This window comes from Microtus ochrogaster, unplaced genomic scaffold (genome assembly GCF_000317375.1).
Source record: "Microtus ochrogaster isolate Prairie Vole_2 unplaced genomic scaffold, MicOch1.0 UNK61, whole genome shotgun sequence".
Taxonomy (NCBI): Eukaryota; Metazoa; Chordata; class Mammalia; order Rodentia; family Cricetidae; genus Microtus; species Microtus ochrogaster.
In genome coordinates this window covers 2,112,561-2,119,672 of record NW_004949159.1, presented here as the reverse complement: position 1 = coordinate 2,119,672, position 7,112 = coordinate 2,112,561, and the positions used below count along the sequence as shown (strand labels likewise).

General features: G+C 43.4%; 1 protein-coding gene across 1 annotated transcript in view; it reads left to right on the top strand.

Annotated features, from left to right (window-relative positions):
* The first annotated feature begins 5,214 nt into the window (after positions 1–5,214).
* Positions 5,215–7,112, top strand: part of Selenop (selenoprotein P) — a 9,331-nt gene continuing 7,433 nt past the window's right edge. Inside the window, exon 1 of the mRNA XM_005369804.2 lies at positions 5,215–5,471. The gene's annotated coding sequence lies outside the window, so the exon portion shown is untranslated. The remainder of the gene's footprint in view (positions 5,472–7,112) is intronic.

The window sequence follows — 7,112 nt, the reverse complement described above, 5'->3', positions numbered from 1 at the left end:
GTGATGAACTGCGTCTGTCTCAAATAATCTAGAAAGTCTAATGGGTTATTCTTGCAGGAAGCTTTGAAGATTTGTTTTAAGCTTCTATCAAAACACTCAAAATTGGAGAAATTATGGGCATAAATCCCAGAAGACGCTTCAATAGCACACATATATGTAAAACGAAGAAGCAAACCAAAATCAGCAGAAGATTAAACTGTTTTGTAACAGCCATGTAATGAAAATGGAAGCAATGTTCTGGAAAAAGATTTGTGTTACTTAAACCTTTGTCTCTTTGTGAACTGGATAACATGTAGAGGAAGTAGCTAAGCTTCAAGGGAAATAGGAATAAGTGTTTATCTGGGGGACGGTGAAAGGTATTTTTATTTCTGAATGGTGGTCAAGGAGACCATACCTTTTACAACAAGAACATGCGAGGAAGTAAATGTGTAATGGGGCTCACTGGCAGAATGATAACTCTGACCCTGGCAAATCTCCAAGATAAAATAATTTTAAGGTAGAGATTAGTAAATGGTTGACTTTGTTTGGGGGCACGCTGGCTTATAAGGAATTTTCTAGTTCCAGAATTCAGACTTTCCGGTTCTTACGCCTCCTGGAGAAATTCACTATTCATTTCTCCATTCTCTCAGCAAATATTAAAAATGTGTGTCACAGTGCTCAATGAGACTTCACTGCTGTGAGCTCGGCCACTGTGGCCTTGAGAACTCCTGTGCCAGGCTGTTAGTTGCTATCCAGGGGAGCCTGCATCTGGCCCTTCTCACCCTGCCCTGGTGAATGAATGTCTAAGAGCCAACTACCGTCGACAATCAATGCCTGTGCAGGTGTCTGGACAGACGTGTTCCACTTACTTTTCTGATCCCAGCTGTCTGACTTAATCCTATGTGGGCTTTATTAAGAGATCGACACTCTTTCAGTGGCTACCTGATTTCCTACCCTCGTTTCTAACACAGTAATTGATATTGATACTTGAAGAGCTGACAGACACCGTAGCTTTGATTTGGGCAAGGTTGTTTTTCAATTAACACATTTTTTTGGGGGGGAGGGAGAAACATTCTTTTGATATCTGTTATTGTCTGGCAGTACTCAGCCCCACAGGAAACTTGGCTCTGTATGTAGCAACTCCTGACTTTATTTATGTTTGAGTCATCAAACAGGTTTAAGGTCTGTAAACTTGTGAGCTTGACAGAAATCTTTCAAAGCACTTTTCAAAGGGTCTGTTAGGCCTTATCTAATCAGTACTGCTGTTCCTGAAACCTTCCGCTGGTCCAGAAATTTTGTTTACTTAAAAACACTTGGTTTTTCCCCAAACATCCTTTCCATTAATTCTTTAATATAGATGTCTTAACGCTACTATATTTGGGACCATTCATCTGAGAACATTTTGGACGACTTTTGTGCTTGCTTGGGCCAGGGAGGGATATCTCGGGTCAATAGGCACCATTCCCAATATTGTTGTGAAGTTTTATTTTCCTTCACATCTAAAACATAGCTTAAACTACAGAGGTTAATAATTTGTGGAGGTGTTTTATTTAAGAATAGCATTTCTTCACTTTCTACTCTTTAGACCTCAGTGTCTCACGATTGTTAATTGGTGAACTGATGCTGTGTTATCAGCTGTCCTAGCTAATAACTGGGCTATAAAACCACAGTTTATAGTCTATACAGCTCTGTTATCATGGACTCACATGCTCCAGAGAAATTACTCATATCTTACAGAGGCAAGAATGCTTATTGAAAACACAGGCTACACATTTGTAGAAATGCCTGGGTATAGACTAATGCTCTGGGAAGGTGCTAGGTCCTGACTTCGGGTTGGCAGTCGAAGAGATCATTAGGATAAAGTTAAACTTGATAGTCATTTAGTTACTCTCAGTGATGTTAATACTGGACTATGTTCGGGTTGCCAGAGAAACCTGCCAGACAATTAGAATTGTTCAAAAATCCTGAGGTCATCAAGAACAGGCTAGATAGCACTGTGCTGAGTTCAGGTTTGCCGGGCACTCTGAAGGCAGATGACCAAAGCAGAGATAAGATGTCTGCTGAACCTGCTTAGGTGTGTGCTGCCCTCACCATGCCCATCTCATTCTCCGTCTGGGTTCAGGGCTCCTTTATTTACTTACTATTGATTTATTTTTGAGGCAGGGTCTCACTATATGGCCGTGACTGTCCTGGAACTTGCTATGTAGACCAGGCTGGTCTTGAACTCATAGAGATCCACCTGCCTCTGCCTCCCTAGTGCTGGGATTAAAAGTGTCTGCCTAGCAGACTTTTTTTTTTTTACTTCCAAGATTCCTTCCTAGAAGCATTCATTAGATTTAATGTAATTTGATTTAGCACCTAATCAATTTTTACCTAAAAATTCTGTTTTTTTCCCCCTTTGAGACAGTATTTCTCTGTGTAACCTATCCTGTCATGGAACTATCTCTATAGACCAGGCTGATCTCAATTTACAGAGACCCACCTGCTTCCTGAGTGTTAAGATTAAAGGCATGTACCATTACGGCCCGGCATGAATTCTGCTTTCTTGATGGTGCTCAATGGTCCCATGCTGCCTGGCACCTCCTCTCATGCCCAGGCTTCCTCTGTCTCCTTCTGTTTGCACTTGCCTGGGCACACACATTGCTGGGTGTTTTCCCTTGGAGCCAGCTGGACACTTGACAGGAATCCTGGTGGGGGATAGGGTACCTGCTAAGTCACCTGCAAAGGAAAGAAGAGAAGGTGAAAATAACTCGTTTCCCTGATATACACAGATCACCTGACTGTGTAAGTCAGACAAGACAACAAAGGACAAGGAACTTAGCTGCTTCGGACAAATGTTTTTATTAGACTATTTAAAAAATAAAATAGGCATATGTGTATTTTTTTGAGAAATTATTTTACTTGGATCCTTATAGGGATCTGAGATCCTAGTAGGCTGGCTACTTGGTACAAGAAAATAAAATTGAGTCCTCAAATGCCTTCTAATTTCAGATGAAGTTTCTCTATGGGAAGAGGAACAGCTGAGACTCTTGTGTTTCCTATACCCCGTACGATAGTATTTAGCACAGGACAATCAATAGGGGTTTGTTTGTACAAAGCACATTGACCATGCAAAGAAGGCTTCCTTGCAAATGTCGCTACCAAGGATGATGTCACTCATCACTGTGTCCTGTCCTGCTGGCCTCACAGCTGAAGTCATACAGAAAGCTGAGACAAGACCTTAAGAAGCAGTAAGCAGTAGGGCGTCACCTGAAATGTCCTGATCCAAGAAGCAGTATGTCCTTGCGCAGACTATGGAGAGACAAGAGAGGCCCCACCTAAGTGTTCCCTCAGTGTGGGGTTTGAATATTGGCTCTATAGGAGAGTTTGAGGAGATTTGGCTCAAGGCTAGAGATTCGTTTCTTTAAAATGTTTTAACAATGTTTATTTATGCTTTGGAATATCCAAGGCCCTGGAAACTTGGGCTCAAACTTGCTGAAGAAAATATAGCAGCTGGCTGGGGATCCAAAGTGATCAAAGCTTTCTAGGAATTTCACTCGGGACATAGAGAGTGGGTAGGGGTGGGAGACCCTACACAGTCATTGTCCCTTACCTCATTTAAGTATGCCACATCACATGGCTTCTAGAAAGAACTCTTTTCTTCCCGACATCGTAGGAATCTTCTTTTACTTTGAAATTTCTTTACCTTCCCAAAATCCAACTAGGAATTTATTTGTAGGATACTTATCTTTGTAAAGATTTTACGTTAGGATCTTTAAAACTTCTCGGGGAAGATAAGAACAGCTCACAGCCCTCATTAGACAAGTTTCTTTCTGCAGTTGTAGAGAGACTCATGGCTCCTCAAGTGCAGAGAATCTGGGACTGTGGAGGGTTCAGCCCTAAATGAACATCTCTATCAACTTCCTCAATATTCAGGGAGCACCACTGAAGGCGTGGAAGTTTGTAATAGCCAGAGTTTGGGGAGGACTTCTGTGAAGGAGTGTCTTTTGGGCACCACAGGGCCATTGCTCTGGGGAACTCCCAGCAGCTGCTGTTTGTCAGCACAAAATCAAGGCAGTTAAGATTTCCATGTGCACAGGAGAGGGCTCAGGAGGCTCCCACCCCTGGCTGAGGAGCTACAGGCAGCTGGTGGCAACCAGGAAAGAGTCATTTTTCTTCAAGGGTGTGGCTTTTGGTAGGTTGCTAATTCTCCAAGGTTTGGCCCCATGCCTATATAGATATCAACAGCATTAACTGGGCTCAGTAAGTTGAAAGCAAAACAAAACCAACCAACCAACCACAACACTACATGAAATTTGGGAGGAAGATTTGTTGGGGAGGGGTTTGGAAGAATTGGAGGGACCAGGAGGGGTAGACTTGATCAGAATATATTGTATCACACATGAAGTTATTTAAGATTAATAAAAAATATAAAACATATAACCCTAAAGTAACAGGTTAAAAACATTCTGTCGAGGTTTATTGGTCTTCCTTTGAGTCGGGATTACTGCTAATAGGAAATGTGGTTCTAGGCAGTGCAAGTGGCTCAGAGGGTAAGCACTGTAGCCAAGCAAGACTGGCTGGAACTCACACATAGGGGAGCCCATTTAAAGGGGAAGGCACCTAAAGTGGAAGGAGGGAACCAATGCAGGATTGTCTTCTGACCTCCACATCAGCACTGTCGCATGTGGGTACTGTCTGCCTCCTCCCCCACCGTGTGTGTGTGTGTGTGTGTGTGTGTGTGTGTGTGTGTGTGTGAGAGAGAGAGAGAGAGAGAGAGAGACAGAGGCACACAGACAGAAAAATTACTATTTTTTAAAAATGAGGACTGATTTCTTTCAAATTAGAAACTACTTTCTTATTTCATTATTTTACGGAAAAACAAAAGAGCAGAGACCCCATGAGATTGCACACCAGTTCATGCAGTTGAACACAGCCCAAGAGTGGACCTAGATCTGCAGAGGCAGGAAACACAAACAATGTGAAGAGCAGGTGACTTCTCTAAAGAAGCTTCCTGTGTGGGTTTAGGCTAGAACTTCCTCAACCCAAAGGAAAAGGAAGAACAGAAATGTTTTTTCCTTCTTCTGAAACAGCTGCGGAACTTGCTGTTTAAGCTGGCTAAGCAAAATGCTTTTCCCTGTTGTAGCTTGGAAGGGAGCAGCGGTTGGAGGACCTCTCTCCCCCTAGCCCTTCCTCCCACCCTGGACTGTACCATTAAATCTTAGATAATGGGGTGATCTAAAGCAGAAATTAAGTTAGTACTAGTCACAACCCGTCCCTCTGCACGCAGGGCCTCGCGTGTCGCTTGCTTCCGATGGTGGTGACCAGAATCTGTTCAGGGGCTTGCTGCGCTTGCAAGGTCGCTGCAAGAGGGAGCACTGAACTTTGGACTGCACCTCAGAGGGTGAAGTAAACAACAGGGCTATAAATGTCAGTGTCAGGCACAGGCTTCGTGGAGCTGGCCTGCTAGAGCAAAGAGAGGGAGAGGAAGCAAACTAGTCCTAAGGGTTTGCGTAAGTAGGACTTGATTCTTTTAGTTTGGGCAATGTTTTCTGAGACCGATAAAGTCCTTTCCTCCCCTTCACAATAGGCTTTGTAAAAAGATTGGAAAAAGACATTAAAAACAGATTTTAAAAAAATGAACAAGAATTTGGGTGTGGTAGGTGAAGTGTTGGGGAGCACAGTTAGTGCTTTTTGTTGATTTCTGTCTTTTACTGGGCTGTGCCCAGGGGAGCTGGAGAATGGGGAGGCAGTCTTTTCTCCGAGCAGGAGTGTGGTGTTATGTGGGCAATATTATTTGATTCAATCTCAGTTTTTCCACTGAAGGGTAGAGCGAAGGCAAACGAGGAAAAGCTAATGGATTTCAAGAACAGAGACAGAAAGACGCCCAGCTCTCCGTACTTTAGAGGGGTCCGGGGAAATCGCATAAAGAGTAGGGAGGGAGCAGGCGTCACCCACAGCGCAGAAGTGGTCACCTTTAGAGGCGGTTCGGAGGCTGTGCCACAGGTGGTCCATGGGTAGTTTTTGAGTTTAAGTCGGGAATGGGAGCCCTTAGGTGGGTGAGGGGCTTTAAAGTGTTGGTAGGAAGTTCAGAGGGAGAGGCTGTGTGGCAAGGAGTGTGCGTATTTCCCTTTTAGTGTGTGTGTGTGTGTGTGTGGGGGGCAATCAAATGTAGTTGTGTGCAGAATAAGAGTGAAAGGCACTGAAGGTTGTCACCGTATCTAACTTTATTTACCCCCATTCTTTTATATAGTTCCTTGACAGTTAAAGTGCAAAGCTTATTCTACAAAAACAACTTTAAGCAACGTTGAGCAGCCTGTTGATTATAACGACAGGGAAATCTGCCAGTGGACATCCAGTCTCTTTAGTTTTCCCTCTGCCACTAGATAATTCTTTTATTGATTTTTTTATTGAGCTCTACATTTTTCTCTGCTCCCCTCCCTGCCTCTCCTCTCCCCTTCAACCCTCCCCCAAGGTCCCCATGCTCCCAATGTACTCAGATAATTCTTTTCATTAGAAATATAGGTGAGGGGAATAATTTCCTCTATTACGTTCACCATTGAGCCATTGGAAAATGTCTATTTCATGGCAGAATATCAAGTGCCATCTTCATGCTGACGATTTTGTAACAACTGAATTTAATTTACATTTTTGAGAGGTGTGTGTGCTAGAGATTGGACCCAGAGCCCCGCATAAACTCAGTTAGGAAATATGTGCAAGCTAGACTTCCCATTAAGAAACTGAACGACTTATTTTGATGCTCATTTCGCTGTCCCAGCAAAATTTGTGTCAGCAAGGTGAAGTATTTAAAAATTACCAATGTACCCCAGTGGTGGAGAGATCCTGTTTTGGATTGGGCAGAATCAATATGGACCTGTTCTTGTGGATTTTATCTGTGTGGTCATAGACAAGGCACCTGCAGTCTCTCTGAGCCATAGCTGCCACAGCTGCAGGAAGGGTGTAATCTTCCCAGGCACAACTGGCATACGTAAATGTGCTTAGCACTGTTTTTGGCTTTATAGTTCTAGAAAAACTGAGTAACTGACCAATATAAGAATAATCCCAGGGCTGGAGAGATGGCTCAGTGGTTAAGAGCATTGCCTGCTCTTCCAAAGGTCCTGAGTTCAATTCCCGGCAACCACATGGTGGCTCAC